This window comes from Ochlerotatus camptorhynchus, unplaced genomic scaffold (assembly GCF_037179485.1).
Source record: "Ochlerotatus camptorhynchus isolate MF236.1 unplaced genomic scaffold, CSIRO-AGI_Acam_v1.1 ptg000220l, whole genome shotgun sequence".
Classification (NCBI taxonomy): domain Eukaryota; kingdom Metazoa; phylum Arthropoda; class Insecta; order Diptera; family Culicidae; genus Ochlerotatus; species Ochlerotatus camptorhynchus.
Window position 1 is genome coordinate 168,490 of NW_027040710.1, and position 17,500 is coordinate 185,989.

General features: G+C 42.0%; 1 protein-coding gene across 1 annotated transcript in view; it reads right to left on the reverse strand.

Moving 5' to 3' along the window:
- Nucleotides 1–17,500, reverse strand: part of CngA (Cyclic nucleotide-gated ion channel subunit A) — a 243,301-nt gene that overhangs the window by 46,394 nt on the left and 179,407 nt on the right. The gene's annotated exons all lie outside the window — the stretch shown is intronic.

Sequence of the window (17,500 nt, forward strand, 5' to 3'; positions counted from 1 at the left end):
TTGCTTTCCTCAGACCAGGATTGATCCGTCCAATAAGAAAGCTGTCCGGGTTAGTTCCATTCATGGCGATCAAGGGAGTGGGAAGGATTGTTTCCTTTTCCAATTCTGAAGGCAATAAATCATTTATGATTTTTCGAGAAGTGGTGATGGGGGAGGGGGGGGGGGGGTGCCGGTTTGAGCTGGTTTGGTTCAATATTTCTGTTATGGATGGGAAATGTATTGGACCAATACCGACCAAGAGTGTGTGAGTAGATTGTATTGTTGCTTTTCTTCTTCTTCTTTTGCTGAAGCTTAATGAAGAGCAAAAGAATTTTTCTCAATAGGTATCGGTTTATTTTTATTGTCCTTCTGGGAGAAGACTCGTAATTACTAAAATGGTCATTAGGGTGTCCCAAAATTGCACTATGTCTGGAAATCTGGGGGCTCAACCTCCAAATGATAGCTAAGGTTGTTTCAAACAAACTTTTGTATGGCGGCAACTCTGGAAAATGTTGTTTAAAGGTTGCCCCGACGAGATTTTTGAAAAAAGTCCATTTTTCATATCTATTATCCAATTTTTTTTTTCTTTAAATTTCAGTGAAATCTCACCCTTTTATATTTTTCGCAGATTCGCAAGGGTCAAAACGATTAGAGAAAAAATTTCTACGGCATTTTCTGTGTCCAATTTGTTAGTTACAATTTTTCAAATTCTCTAAAATGATGTTTTTTGTTGTACATCACTGCATTCAATCATCAAAAGTAGGTATCAAACATAGCGGTATTATCAATCAAATTCAGTTGAAATATGGGAAATATTATAAGCAAAAACTTTGCCCAAGACGTTTTAACCTTATTTTTAATCGTTAAAAAGTTATTTGTGATTTACTGTGGAAATAAATGTTCAGAATTTCACTACTTGCAGTATGTCCACCAGCAAATCAAACTATCATTGAAATCGATAAATACAAATCACCTACTGTGTTGCAAATCACTTGATAACATTTGTTTCGAAGTTTCTAGAATTCAATAGGAGGATATATGAGCGGAGAGGGATCACACAATTTATTAGTTTCCAATTGATTGCCGTAGCAAGCAGAACCAAAAAAGAAAATCATGTCACCAAAAACCAAGCTCAAGTCGGATCTCATCACCGGTATTGCGAGGAAGCATTTGCCCAGAAACCGTTTGTCGTCGGAGTTGGACATCATCAGGTACTTTAGATTCAAGCATGAAACCCAACAACTTTCAATCGGACAAAGCATTCAAGTGGTGGTGGTCAAAGCAAAGAATGATCAATCTTGAAATAAATTCACGCTAAAAAAGTTGAAAATAGTGACTGATTACACTAGTTTACAAAACAACATAAGAAGTGTGAACTTTAGTGGTTGACCAACGTTTTAAATGCAAAATCCTACGCTGAATTCAATGCCGTGGTTAGAAAAAAATAAAGTAGAGCCATTTTTGAGATATACAAAAATTTTGATTTTTTGAATTTTGAACAAAAGTACGATTACTAAAATGTCAATATTTTTGGAACTAGTGTACCAATTTTAACTCTTTTTTTATGAAAGTGAAGCTTAATAAATTTGCTATCGTTCACTAGAATATTATGTCTTAATCAAAAATTTAATTTTGAAGTCATTTAAAAATTTACAGCATTTTTTTTTTAATTGTCCTGCGAATTTTCCATAAAAATCTTGTTTTAATCAACATTTTTAATGGGATTTAAAGATTCAAAAAATCATTCCATAATTTATTCTTAAAGTCCATTAAAAACTGGAGAAAATGAGCCTTTAATGGATGAAATCGGTTGGAAATTGTCGAAGTTATGAATTTTCTTGTAAAATCATGGAAATTGAATGTTCCAAGATTGGCCGTTGTCCCGCTCCTAGGTTCATGCACCACTTCCAGTAAGCCTTTCTGCGGACGTGTACGCATACGGTGCAATTCACTAACACTACCAGCTGTCACGCAAAATTAAATGGGATATTTTCAACAATATAATTTACGCTAGTGTTTGTGAGACAGCTCGGCGAGAACCTAACGCAACCAACTCAATTTGACAGTTTTCTTTCTTTAACATTGCTTAACGATGTATACGACAAAACGTGAATTCAAGTGTAAAAATGATCCTCAAAAGTTTTGTTACGCGTGTGGCAACTATATATTTACAAAATCGGTCAATTTCACTGCTTCGTTGCAAACTGCATACAGGCTTTATTATTAAATTGATCCTGGAGACTTTGACGAACCGTGGATTCCAAAAGTATTATGTAGTTCGTGCAAAACGTGCTTGGCTTGGTGGATGTCAGGCGCAAGGTAAATTGATTTTTTGAATAACTTTCATATAAAAAATTTATGTACAGCATGGTAGTGCTTTGTTCTTTCCTGATCGACATTATCTTACTTCATCTATTTTTAATAAGTGTTAATGTCTTACTTACTAACTCACTTATTTGTTATCTGTCAGTCGCTATTTGTCTTTTGACATGCCCACCATATGGCGACGACCGTTTTGTCATGCAACGGATTGTTATTTCTGCTTGACAAAAGTTAAGCAACAAGGACGTCACAAAACAGTTGAGTATCCACAAGTGGCTTCTATGACAAAACCTGTTCCACATTCAAGTTCGGTCCCGTATCCTGTTAATCCAAAGCGGAAACGAGCGCCCTCTGTTGAATCGACCGTTACAAAAAGTGAGGAAGAATTCAAGGAGGAATGCGAGGAAGACTTCGAGGTGGAATTGGAAAGAAACCCAAAACTGCTTACACAATCCGAATTTAATGATTTGGTGCGAGATCTCGACTTATCGAAGGAGAAATCCGAATTGCTGGCATCACGCTTGAAAGAACACAACATGCTGAGCAAGGAGGTCAAAATTTCTTGTCACAGGAATCGTCACAAGAAATTTGACAAATATTATTCTACAAAGGACAAGGCATGTTTTTGCCATGACGTAAACGGCTTGTTTGAAGAGTTTGGTGAGCCATATGATCCAGCTGAATGGCATTTATTCATCGATAGCAGCAAGTTGAGCTTGAAAGCCGTTTTACTGCATCAAGGGAATGAGAAACCTTCTATTCCATTAGCTCATGCCGTTAATATGAAGGAAACGTATGAATCAATGGCTATATTGCTCAATTTGATAAATTACAATCAACACAATTGGAAAATTTGTTCCGATCTTAAAGTGGTTGCCATGTTGACTGGATTGCAACAGGGATACACAAAATATATGTGTTTTTTTTGTAAATGGGACAGTCGAGCTCGTAAGGAACACTACGTCCGAAAAGATTGGCCAAAACGGGATAATTTCACAATTGGTAAAGACAACGTTAAAAATGATCCTCTTGTGGTAAAAGAACGCATAATACTTCCACCACTACATATAAAACTTGGGCTATTCAAAAATTTCGTCAAAGCGTTGCAAAAAGAAGGGCTGGCATTCCAGTACTTGAAATCAGTATTTCCAAATTTATCTGACGCAAAGATAAAGAAAGGTGTATTTGTTGGCCCACAGATCAAAAAACTGCTCAATGATTCCGCATTCAATACAGTTTTGACACCAGATGAGGAAGAAGCGTGGAAATCGTTCCAGCGTGTTGTCACAACCTTTTTAGGAAATTTCAGAAGCCCAGATTATGAGGAAGCCGTCGATGAATTGCTCAAAAATTATGAGAAAATAGGTATAAATCAAAAATATTGTGTTTGTTACATATAATTAATTTCAAATCCTTTTATTTCACTGAACACAGGTGTGAATATGTCTTTGAAGATACATTTCCTACATTCTCACATGGATTTTTTCCCGGAAAATCTTGGTGACGAGAGTGATGAGCACGGCGAACGTTTTCACCAACAAATGAAGATGATGGAACGTCGTTACCAAGAGTTTTGGGATGAAGCAATGATGGGTGACTATTGTTGGTTTCTGATTCGAGAAACAAGTTCAAAACATCGAAGACAAAGTCATTCGATTCTCAATCATTTTTAATAAAACCTAAATAAATTTCTTTTGTATCAACTCGGTTTTAAATCCTGATATGCCTTAATCAAATTGATATGTAGAGAAAAGAATCTCCCATGAAAACTTTACATGCGATTTGGATGCTTACAACGACACCTAGAAAAGGAACTCTAAAGCTGTTGTATTTCAGCAACATTTTTAAGTGTTTTACAAAAATGCTCATAACTTCGAGAATTTCCAACCGATGTCATCCTTTAAAGGCTCATTTTCTTCAGTTTTTAATGGACTTTAAGAATAAATTTTGGAATGATTTTTTGAATCTTTTCATCCCATTAAAAATGTTGATTAAAACAAGATTTTTATGGAAAATTCGCAGGAAAAATAAAAAAAAAATGCTGTAAATTTTTAAATGACTTCAAAATTAAATTTTTAATTAAAACATAATATTCCATAGCAAATTTATCTAGCTTCATTTTCATAAAAAAAGATTTAAAATTGGTGCACTAGGTTCAAAGATATTGACATTTTAGTAATCGTACTTTTGTCCAAAATTCAAAAAATCAATTTTTTTTGTATATCTCAAAAATGGCTCTACTTTAATTTTTTCTGACCACGGCATTGAATTCAGCGTAGGATTTTGCATTGGAAATGATCATCACCTTACCGAGTTCAAAAATGCTGTAAACTAGTGTTACAAGAAAAAGTGACTTTAGTGACTTAGTGCCCTCAAAAAGGAGACTTCTTAGTGACTGGCTTGAAAAAAGTGACCAAGTCACTAAAAAGTGAATCGCTACCAGCCCTGCAATTGCTAGAACAATGTTTTTAAGAGGATCAGAAATATCGAGGTTCTTGAGGATACCGTCCACAATTTTATCAAATGAGAACAACCCAGATGAAGAAGGGGCTTCTGTTCTTAAAAATGGGACATCAAGGGTTTTGGATGTCCCCGGGAGAGGTGGAAAATCCTGGGTATAGCCAGTTCTGCGGAATCCAGGAGGAGTAGAAGTCTCCTTTTTCCTACCGCTCCTTGATTTGGGCAAGCGTTATCAGACAAAACAGTAAAGCGATTTTTGTCGTTGGTCGATGGTGCATTAATGCAAAAAACTGCCTGGAAAGTTCCTTAAGAGAGCGTTCTAGTTTCTCCCCGCGACGTTGTTTGTACGCCGGGCACGACGAGAGACCATGCGGAGTTCCCTTACAGTACACGCATTTTGGTGCAGAGACTGTGCAGGCGCCATACTTTGCAGTTTTGGCAGTTCATGACCCGGGGAACGAACAAACGCACATGTAGCCGAACTTTTCCCAACTCGATGTAGTGAGAAAGGGCTGAACCAGGAGAGGTCACCCGAAACGAGTCAGTAGGGGTAAAGCTCATTTTACCCTCGCTGAAAGATACTGAGCCCAATTTCCAGTATCTCAACCGTGGGAAGCAAGGGGTTCTTGAAACGGCCTGCTTATTACTTATAAGTTAAATGTTGTAATTTATCAGGGCTTTGCTTGTTCCTTCCGTTGAAATGGATCATGATGTGTTGGTTGCAATGGTGGATGATATAATAAAATTTTCATGATGTAAATGTAGCCCTAGATTTGATTCTTGTGTACCTCTAGTTTCCTTCCATCAAACATCAAACGGCACAACATTTTCGTCACCGTTAACGAGCAATTTCGAAATGATAATTCAACCATTTCAATGCGAAGTCATCTCACTTCCCTCGCAGTATCCATGTTACATAATAAACATTTTTATTTCCAGTAAACTAAGCACCAGCCATAAGCCGTTTAACCCCTAGTCCCAAGCCTGCATCTGTTTATAGCTTACAGCAAACTTCTCTCGGTCTTCTTCCCCTGGAAAAATGTTGCCAAAATATGTACATCCTTCACTCTCCGCTTCACTACGGCATATCCGTTTTGAATAAAACAAGTCAACGGAGAGTTGCGGAAAGACGGAGAAACAATTCCTCACCTCAAATCTACACACCCACCTACCTACATGAAGTTCAGCAGCGGGAAATTGCGTCGAAAAGCAGCTGGCTGTTAACACCTTTCTACCGAGGTCTGTAACTTTTATCACACACACAAACGACTTGTTCTTTTCCGACAAGTTTTCCCCCCAGACACCATAATGGAACAGACAGGATGCCTGACGGCTAGGTTGCTTCCATTGCAGACTTTACCTGTGCGGAGAACAAGGATTCTGCTTGTTCATTTCTTCGTTCTGGTTAAGTTTCTACGTTTCGCATATTCTCTTGAGGTTGGTTTCATGTGAGTACCAACAGCCATTATTTTGGGTGTAACAGTCTGGGGGACAAGCACCAAATTGTGCCGTTCATAAACAATTGACAGGCCATTCATTCGAGTACTTGTCGTCTCCCTTCTACTTCCAACGAAATGAATAATACTAAGAACGTTTCACAAACACTGTCAAAGTCAAAATGTATTTCATTGGTTATTTTCCCAACAACAGCATTACCAATGCAGCAGCCAAGAAAGCTAGTTGTACGATTCAAGCAACTGTAAAACCACATAGAAAACCACAAAATGTAGTCGGACTAGAAATTCATTTCCGATTTCATCTTGCAGTACAAGCAGAAGTTCAGCAAAAACTACCAAGTCAAAGATATCGCCCATGCCCTGCACTATAAATAATGTTTCCAACTAATCGATTAAGTCATGTTTCTGCCGACTAGCAATTCGCTCTCATGGGCATTTGGATTGAAGCCAGGAATTGTCCAAACGACCAGTTTTTCCTCGGAAAATGCCTTCGAGATAGGAGAAAACGTAAACGACGATAGCCGTTCGTTTACTTCAGTGTCGGAAAAGTTGCTGAATTCGCAATCGCGTGACTAATTAGTCGTAAAAATCAGCAGTTCGATTCGGCAATGAATGTGGAAGGTTCATTCCCCGGTCCGGAAGAGACCGAAATCGAAAGCGACAGTAATGACGGGGAAGTCAAGCGAACGTTCAGTGGGAAGTGGGAATGTCATGGTCCTTCAGTTGTCAGGAAAGTCTGCGTAATCAAAGTTGGTCGTTGAACCAGATTACAGCTAATTTGTGTGCCTTCTGATGAAGGGTCCAGCGCAGCATCCCATTGAAGGTGGGTGGATAGAGAGGTGACAGGATTACTGTCTGGTGGGGTGTCACTTCTTGGAATTGTGCTGGAGCAGATTGTGAAACGAAGAAAGAGGACTGAAGTGGGAAGTCACACTCGTCCGCGTGGGAGGAAAATAAGCGGAAATTCTTGATGAAGTTAGTATATACCTGCAGGAACTGGGTGCGGATGATTTAATAAAGAGATGAATCTTGACTTTTTTTTTTCCTCTGTTTGATCTATTGTAGTATATCCCGTGACCTTCGTTTAGTGCATGTCGTATGATGAAGTCGTCGATTTTGATACACTACCGATAATGGCCATGCATTAGAACCCTAGTCTTAACCACTTCAAACTAAGGAGCAACGAATAGAAGATTAGGAATCACAAATATGAAGACTAACTAACACATTTTTTCCTTGTTTTAAGATCAGCCTCGGTTCTGGCAACCCGAGGGCTTATCACTATTAACGACGCATAAAAAGTAACAAGGACTAAGATGTGTTTCTTTGATTACTGAACAGTTCTGTTCCCCTAGTTTAAATTAGTCAGAGCTAGGAATTGGTGATAGATATTACATCCCGTAACGTACCACGAAAAGATGATCTACCCACGCAGGGGCCGTCTTAGCCACCCTTGGGGCCCCTGGTCTACTTTTGGTTGCCAAGATTTGAATTTATTTTTAAGTTAATTCTAGCACACATGAAATAAAAAAAGATACTTGCGGCAATCCATTATCGTTTAAATTAGTAGTGTTGATATCAACTAGCATTAATATTCATAATCTTTTTTTTTTTCTTTATAAGAGAGATTTTAAGCCGTTGGCTGGTTTATCTTTTTAAAAAAGGGGGCTCCAGAGGAGGGTTTCACCTGCAAATTTTGTTACGGAATTGGCTTACAATTTTCCAGTAAATGCCTAACAATACGGGCAACAAGAATAATGCAATCTGGTACTTCAAAGTTATGTAGGGTTCTGAGCGAGATCAGAGCTCCTCCGTAGAAGAGAATAGTCTCCGTCCGACAGCGATGTCCCGACAGCCAAAAGAAAGTTGAAGGGGCCATAATGTTGTTGTATGGTCTAGCGTCCTTGAGGAAATAAAAAACTGTCACTAAAGTGGAAGGTGCGTTGCCCAGGATGTCCCTCATGCTGTTGGAAAGTGTGTACTGCTCGAATAGATGTTGATATTGCGGACACAGGATGTGTTTCACCGATGAAGTGGTTCCACAAACGTCGCACATTCTGTGAAACTGCGTCCCACCAAAACTTTGTGAGATCCTTGTATGGTCTGTCTTTAGACGAGAAACCACCTTCTGGTTCCGTAGTATCGGCATATCCGTCCACTTGCTCGTCGTTCCTTTGATTCTTCGGATGAAGAGGGATTGGGATTGGTACCACTCTACTTCCCAGGCTTCGCACATTTTTCTGACTATCCATCGCTTTATGTGCTGTAATGGCTCTTTCTTCGGTGTAACAAGGCCCAGCTAGTCCAGACCCTGCCAGGCTGTCGGCTTCGCTATTTCCTGGCATACCGCAGTGCCCAGGAATCTAGGTGAACACCGTGTTCAGCTGTGTAGTCACAACGATACGCTGTATTCAGGGGTGAGTCGGGGTCTCAGATGTAAGGGCTTGTATTTATTGATTTGTTTATTTATTTATTTAATTATTTATTGTTTAGTAAATCATCTGACAAACAGTCTTAATGAATATCTAAATTATGTTCAATCTGCTTACTCTATTTACAAATTGAGGCGTCGACATACCAAAATGGAACGCGGATTCAACCGAAGCAAATAAACGAACGCAAACGAATGCAAACGAAGATATAGGCTGGTTATAACCATACAGAGTACGGCTGCATCAGGGGCCGCTGACGTAATATCCTACCTGAAGCACGGAAGTCAAGGAGCGATAGCAGATAGGAGCAATCGACGTCACCGTTGAGTAATTTAACGACAAACGTTGCTTGTGGTAATTTTCGTCTTCGAGCGTTTCAAGACCAAGCAGACGGCATCTAGTGGGATACGCTGGAAGGTTAGACGGATCACGCCATGGTAGATTCCTGAAGGCCTATGTATGAACCTTTTTGGACTCGCTCGATTCTTAGGTTCCACGTAACGTCGTTTGGAGCCCATTCGAGTAAAGTTTTTTTTTATAATCGGACAATGTGGATCCCTGAAGTCCTTGGCAATTTTGGAGATAAAGCCAAGTTGACGGTTTGCTTGGAAATACTCGATGCGTAATGGGAATGGAAGGAGAGTTTCGAATCCAACACAACACCAAGATCGGTCACATGGTCCACCCCATCAAGCATAGTATCATCGATGTGGTATTCATAAATGATCGTGTCTTTGGAACGAGAGAAGGTCATTACGTGGCATTTTGCGATGCTGATGTCAAGTTTATTCAAGTGACACCAGTGAACAAACATGTTGAGCAAGGTTGCAGGTGAAGACAATCCTCGAAGCAGCGGTACGTACACCACATATATCTTTAGATCATCAGCATATACGAGCTTGCATCTATAGCCAAGTGAAGATGCAACGTCATTGAAAAATATGACAAATAGTAACGGCCCCAAATTGCTTCCTTGTGGGACGCCGGACGTGCTAGCAAATGGCGATGAAACACAAGATCCGTGCTTAATATGCAGCACCTTGTCAGTCAGATACGATGAAAACCATGACACCAGTCTATTCGAGGGTCCCAATCGTGATAATTTCCTGCGTGACATTTTGTGACCGATTTTGTCGAAAGCCGCCTTCAGGTCCGTATAGATTACGTCTACCTGCACTTTTTCTTCCATAGCTGTAAAACAGGTGGTAGTTAGATCCAACAAGTTATTAGCTACGGACCTGCAGGGAATGAATCGGTGATGATCGGTCAAGATGTGGGTCTTTGTAGCACGCAGAATATGATCGCTGACGATGATCTCGAATAGCTTCGAAGCGGCAGAAAGGCTTGTTATCCCACGATAGTTTCTGACATCTCGCCGGTCACCGCTTTTGTGCACAGGAAACATGTAAGACAGTTTTCAGCTCATGGGAAATTCTCCTTGCTCGAACAAGTGGTTGAAAATGAAGACTAACGGCTCAGCTACTGCGTTTGCACAGCGACGGAGAACAACAGCAGGAATTCCATCCGGGCCAGAAGCAAATGAACTCTTTACTTTTTTGACGCATCGATAATCATTGCAGTCAATATTTCGAACGTGTCCAGATCAACTGCGTCCAGCGATATGTTTGACGCAGCCAGTTCGTCCTCGGCGTCGGACGATGACTATGATTGGCAGACGGATGCAAAAAGAATCGCGAATAAATCGCACGCTTCTGCTTCACTTTTGGACACTCTTGGGCGGATTTGACGCTCTTGCTATTTACGAAGCCCCAAGAGGATTTTGGATCCCGGCGTAAGCCAAACTGCACCCGTAGAACGTGTGATTTGTAGAGTGCTGCATTCAACTTTCGGTAGTCATCACTCGCTCGTTTGAAGTTAGCTTTTGTAAATCAGGATTTATGGGCTCGCAAACGACGCTGCCATCGATTGCGTGCAAGTTTTGATTTTCGAAGTAGAGGTGTACTCCATCACGCTGTAATAATCTAATAGCACCAGTATGGGCCGGTCCGAGGGTGTGTAACGGCAACAAATATGGCTGCGGATTCGGCGGATAAAACTGAGCATTGTGGCGGTAAGCTGTTACTCATCGGTGCAGAAATTCCAGCTGCTCCAATTCCGATCCCGGCTCGATAAAGCGATCCATCCGTGTATATGTGGGCATGGGTTGGGTAGTCTGAACCTAGCAGTTCGGCTACTGTTCTCCTCAGCGCTGTGGAGTTATCTCGAGCCTTGAACCTGCTCTTTATCCGATTCTCGATTTTTGGTGGAGGTATGCGCCAATTTTGGACACCAAGTGTACCGTAGCCACTGGGGGGAGATCTGAATTGGCAGCCGTGCGGAGGAGTCTGTTTCGCTCATCGAGGAGAAAGATCCTGTCATTTCCGGAGGTCATTGCTGGAAAAGCAGCGGCTTTCGTTGCTATTGTTGCGGTTATACGATGGCGGAAGGGCAGAACACCCACTTCGATACATGCGGCATCGGCGGGCCTTGACGGAAGAAGACCGGAGACAATCCGAACGTAGGTGTTGAAAGTTGATGCTAGTATCTGCACGAGATTGTCGGTGGCGATGCACGTCATCTCAAGACCGTACAGTAGGCGACTATCGATGATGGCACTTGCAACCCGGAAACGAGTGTCGTGATTGTTAGACCGGTGGGGGCGGGAGATGTTGTGGATCAGTTTGATCCTTCTATTGGCAGTCGTTCTTGACCGCCATAAAGTGCTGCTTGAAGTTGAGGGACCAGTCAATAAGTACCCCCAGAATATGGACCGTCTTCTTTAGTGGTATGGGCTGGCTTTGATCTTTGATAGGTGACACGGTGCCGGGATGGATAAACGTGGCATCTGAAGCTATTGGCCGGAAATTTGCTTACTCCACGGGTTGTTTCATTGGCTTTCGGGATGGGAATCACTAAGCTCTCCTTCCACGACGCTGGATACGAGTTAGTGAGCCAGAGCTGGTTGAAAAGCTTCAGCATCCATAGCTGACCTGGCATTGGTAACCTCTTGAGTAGAGGGTACCCGATTGCGTCGGGATCCGCCGACTTGCCTTTGCTGCAGCGGAGGACATGCTGCAATTCCTGCCAGGAAAATGCCTAGTTATTGTCAGAAGAAACAGTGAAAATTGTGATGAATGCCGTCGAAGGCTTAGCTTTCCGCTTGAATTCGTCTTCGTACTTCTCGAGATCGGCAAAGAACGAGCCGAGTTATTCCGTTACAATAGCAGGGTCAAAAACCGCTTCACCGTTAACCTGTACGTGGAACGTTTCCCACTGAGGGCGTTGACTTGCCTCCATAAGTCGGCCGAAGACTGCGACGAATTAATTCCATCCAGAAAGTCCATCCTGCTGGTTCGTTTGGCGATACGGATTTCTTGCCGGCATTGATTGTGCGACTCTTGGTAGTGACGGAGAGCATCCTCGCGGTCGGGATGTCAGACGCTTTACACGACCAAGTGATTTACGCCGGGCTTTAACGGCTTTCCTCTTATCTTCGTTCCACCAGCGTAGCGCTTATCGCCCCGGAACGCTGCTGGTCTTTGGAATGGTTGCTGTTGCCGCTTCGTATACAACTTTTGAAAAGTCCTCAATGCTGTTCAGATTACGCAGTAGTAACAAGGACTGCAAGGCTTCACCATAGCTATCCCAGTCCGCTTGTTCATAGCGCCATCGGGGCCTCCGTGTTGCCATCGAGGAGGTGGCGGTCGAAAATTGAACATTGATGGCGTAGAGGTCACTGCCATAAAGATCCGTGTTCGCGCTCGACTAACTTTTGCCGGCAAAGCAGCGGCTAACAGCAGAGACGTCGATGGCAGAAGAATGCCGCCAGTTAAAGTACGTGGGCACACCTTCATTTAGCATCAACATGTCTTCCTTCTCAAAAATATCGACTAGGGTAGCACGTCTAGGGTCAGAGCGGGGGCAGTCCCAGCTTGGATGGTGCCCGTTCAGATCCCCAACTAGGATGCGCGGTTCCGGTAGTTTAGCTATGGCTTAGCTGAGTTGATCGTTCAAGTTCGGCAACTGCCCGCACGGTAGGTATGCACATGCGACGGAGATGTTCGCCGGTGCCGCTAGCTGGACACCAAGTATGGGAAGCTCGGAGTTCATATTGACAACCTGGAAAGGTATCGTCTTCAAAACCCCAATGTTATCAGAGAGAGCAGGGTATCCGTGGTTCGGAATTGGTGTTTGAATAGCCCAACGGTTCTTCAGCATTTAGGGGAGAGTCAACAGCATCCGGTGAAGCAAATGTGTCTCGATGAAAAGGAGCAATCTGAACGCGTCCTGGGAATGCGTTGGATGACAAAGTCCGATGAGTTATGTTTTTCAGCTACGATGCGTGGAGATGTCGCATCCATCATCGAGAACGGCCACAAGCCAACAAAGAGACAGATTCTTCGGTGTGTGATGTCTCTCTTCGACCCACTGGGATTCCTCGCCCCATATTTGGTCTTCGGCAAGGTACTCATTCAAAGCGCTTGGCGTTTAGGAATCGGCTGGGATGAGAAAGTAGACGATCGGTTGTTCGAGCAATGGCGCCAATGGACTGAGATGATCGATCACATCAATAGCGTTCGGATTCCAAGATGCTACTTTCGAAAGACAGGGGCCACAAATTTAGCAAACGTTCAACTACATACCTTCGTCGATGCAGGCCGGGACGTTTGTGCCTGCGTGTCGTACCTTCGAGTTGTCAACGAAGATGGAGAAGTGGAAGTAGTGCTAGTTTCCGCAAAAACGAAGGTTGTTCCGCTGAAATCAGTCACTATTCCGAGATTGGAGCTTCAGGCCTGCGTGCTGGGAACGCGTCTCGCAAAATACATTATCGACGGCCATTCCTACTCGATCAAAAAGCGGGTATTTTGGAGCGACTCAAGTGCAGCCCTCAGTTGGATTGGTGCGGATCCTCACAAGTACAGTCCCTATATAGCGTACCGAGTGTCCGAAATATTGGAAGCGACCGACCGCACCGAGTGGCGCTGGGTAGCATCGAAAGATAATCCAGCTGACGAGGCTACGAAGTGGGGAGCTGGACCGTATTTCAATTTCAACAGCATCTGGTACAGCGGACCTGAATTTCTATACTTACCTGAGCGAGATTGGAAGAGAGGTGATCCGGAAAAATCAGGAGAAGAAGAGCTACGAGCTTGTTACGTTCATCGGGAGATACATGTTCCCGAATGTATTGTAGACATCGAACGATTTTCGAAGTGGACGCATTTGCAACGCGTTATGGCATACGTTCACCGTTTCACCAACAACTGTCGCAATGGTCGCCTTAACACCAAGGTTCTTACGAAGAAGGAGCTGAAAATGGCCGAAAACTCAATTTTCCGACTAGTTCAGTGGCAATCCTTTCCTGACGAGATTATCACCCTGTCTACAAATCGTTTCCTCCCGTCAGAGCAACAACGACCGTTAGAGAAATCCAGCACTATCTACCAGGTCACACCAATGCTGGATGAATTTGGAGTTCTACGCGTGAACGGCAGAATCGCGGCAGCGCAATGTGCTTCAACTGATAATAAAGCTGTCGAAAGTCAGAACAAGCTCAAACGGATACCCTGCTCTCTCTGATAACACCCAATGGCCACGGAGTGCCGGATGTTGTTTCCCCGTTTCGCTATCCACGTTTACTTACCGCCTAGGGAGCGGTTCATTTGGTCTGTTGTCGCTTTGTTAGTTTCCTGGAGTGCGATGACTCAGGGCGTTGTGGCGAAAGATGAGATAAGATCACCAATGTGGTTCAGGAACCCGTTAATTTTCCACTCCAGGATGAAGTCTACTGGCTTGGGTAGTGCTGGAGTGGGGTACGAGCGCACCGTGATTGTGAAGCTAGTGTCATCGCGACGGTGATTACCACTCTGGCGGACGGGCAGATCTATATCGTAGGTTTCCGAGGCATCGTGATGGTTGGAGCCAGCCAACAGATTGACTTTGTATGCTGAATGAGACAGGGCCCAGGTGAAATATCCTGATGATTATTTCCACATTCGGAAAACCAATTTCTCAAACATAATTTTTTGATTTATCACAGCCTTGTTGCCCATGATTTGTACTGATAGAATGCTTTAAAACCTTGATAAAACTTGCAATACTACTTGGTTTCAGTCTATGTGTCAACAATTAGTTTGTACAACTAATCTTCTTCTGGTTTCCAGTTCTGGTTTACTAAAACCAAACGAGATGACATTCTAGTCAGGACAAAAAAAACACACACACATTTGGTTCAAAAATTCACCAAACGTAAAAATTACAGAAAACAGTTCAATGCAGATCACAATCTTCGCCAGTGGTTCGTGCTTGAAAAGCAGCAAGAAACGGATTACCTTGGTTGGTGTTCATCCACTTGGTTGATCCATCGTATCCAAACCCCAAAGTATCGAAATCCTAGACTCTCACTACGTAAAAATTGTGAACAGGGCCCCACAAAGTCACTTTCAATCGAAAATCATCAAGTGACGATGAAGCTGTAAACCATCACAAAGTCATGCTGTCTTCTCTTCGAGCAGATCTCCGTCAACATCAAAAGAACCACTTCCGATCAGTTTTCATGTCATGCTGTTTGTTTTGGCTTGACTTGTGTTCATTTCTTCTATCATTGTCAAATGAACTTACTTACTATTTACGCATTGAAACGAAGCTGTTCAATCCAAATTCACGCAGTTTTCATGAATTTTGTTGATTGTTCACTTGGTTCATTTAAGCGTATGTGCGCAGATCTGTGCACGTGGATGTCAAATTTAAGATTGTCGGGTGGTTTGTTCAATATGGTAAATTGATATTCAACGCCAGTTTAATAAAAAGTGGGAAATACTGTCAAATACCTAACATTAAAGTTTTTTTTTAATCGGGATGATGTCTAGAGGATGAAAATCAATATTGGACGCCATTTTGGAATCGAATATGGTGGCTTTCGACTTAATAAAAAGTGGAAATAAAGTCAAATGCACATCAATATTGATATTATTGTAATCAGTATTAATTCTACAGATCGTAAATTGATATCCGACGCCATTTTGAAATCCAAGATGGCGCCTTCCGATTTCAGAACAAATGGGAAATATTGTCAAATACCCATCATCCAATAATAGGTATTATTGGAATCGGGATGGCGTCTAGAGGACGGAAATCGGTATCCGACGCCATTTTGAAATCCAAAACGGTGACTTCCGATTTGCGGAAGTGTCAAATACCCTAAAATATGGTTATTTTCAGAATGGGGATGAGACATAGATAACGAAAATTATCTATCCAAAATCCATGGCGACTTTGGTTCAGAGAAACTGTGAAATACTTTCAAATACCGATCAATGTGGTTTTTTTTTTTTGGAATCGGGGTGACATCTAGAATCCAGAAATCGGTGTCTGACGCCATCTTGAAATTCAAGATGGTGGCTTCCGATTTCAGAAGAAGTGTCAATTTTCAGCATCTACGCGTCGTGGGAATCGGAAAAGTCCCCATTCCGAAAAATACCCTAGGGTATTTGACACTTTTATGAAACCTAATGGATTTCAAAATGACATCGGATATCGATTTTCGGCATCTACACGTTGTCCCCGTTCCGAAAATACCCATATTGTAGGGTATTTGACGCTTTCTGAACCCTGATGGCCGCAATATTGGATTCCAAAATTGTATCTGATAGCGATTTTCGGCATCTACGCGTTGTCCCCGTTTCGAGAATAACCATATTGTAGGATATTTGACACTTTTTTGAAACCCGATGGCCGCCATATTGGAGTCCAACATAGCGTCGGATATCGATTTTCGGCATCCACGCGTTGTCCCTGTTCCGAAAATACCCATATCATAGGGTATTTGACGCGTTTTATGAAACTTGATAGCCACCATCTTGGTTTCCAAAATGGCGTCGAATATCGGTCTTTGGCATCTACGCGTCGTCCCGTGGATCGGAAACCAGCTAATTTCCGCTAACTAACAGTTTCAGTGGTTTGCTGCCGGTTGTTATTTCGATTCTCATCTATTCGCATGGTCTGGAGAAGGCTGGTATGTTTTTAAACTTTTGAAAATGTTTTATGAATTCAAGGGCCACGCTCACTTTACTCTTCTTCGCCAGATGGTAAGTCGTTGATGGTGGGCAGATTCTTCTAAAGAAGTAAATTTTGCTGAAACCGACTTGATTTCCTACTTCGTCTATCCTTCGAGATTTTTTGTCATAAATTTGGCTTTTATTAACTATGAAGAACCATCTTTTAAGCTCAATTTGTAAACAGAGTAATTGGGGAGTTTATGATGCATTTTAAAAAAGCCTTAAAAGCACCAATAAATGCTTTTTGATCTGATGAAAAATCTAATGGTTTTATGGTTGCTTTTATAATGATAGAACACGTTTATAAAGTATTTTATCAAGACATTAATAAACAATTGATAATTACGTTTATTCTTCAATTACAGAGCAGTTTTAAGCATACTTGTCATTCTCCTCTGTGAGAGACAAGAGCTAACATTCTAATCTTCTCGCTCGCTTTACTAAAATGAACCGCCCATTTTGTTATGGCAAGTTTTGCTATAGGAAATGCTCCTCGTGTTTATTAGCGAAATTCACATCAAAGATTGATTAATTGCGTAGGAAATCAGTTTAGCACGGCATTTGTGACCAGCATAAACATTCCGGTCATATGAAACAGGTCAAAAACTGTCCAAATCAGCAGACAAAAATTTTTGTTTTGAATTTCTGTATGGCAAAATAGTGAACTTTCCGTGAACATTAACGGCAAAGAACTCACCAACACTGGGAGACTGTGAGCTCCTGCCCGCCTGTCATTTCCCATCTCGATGCAGTATATTATTCACTACACCCTTACTGTGTGTGTAGTTTTTGG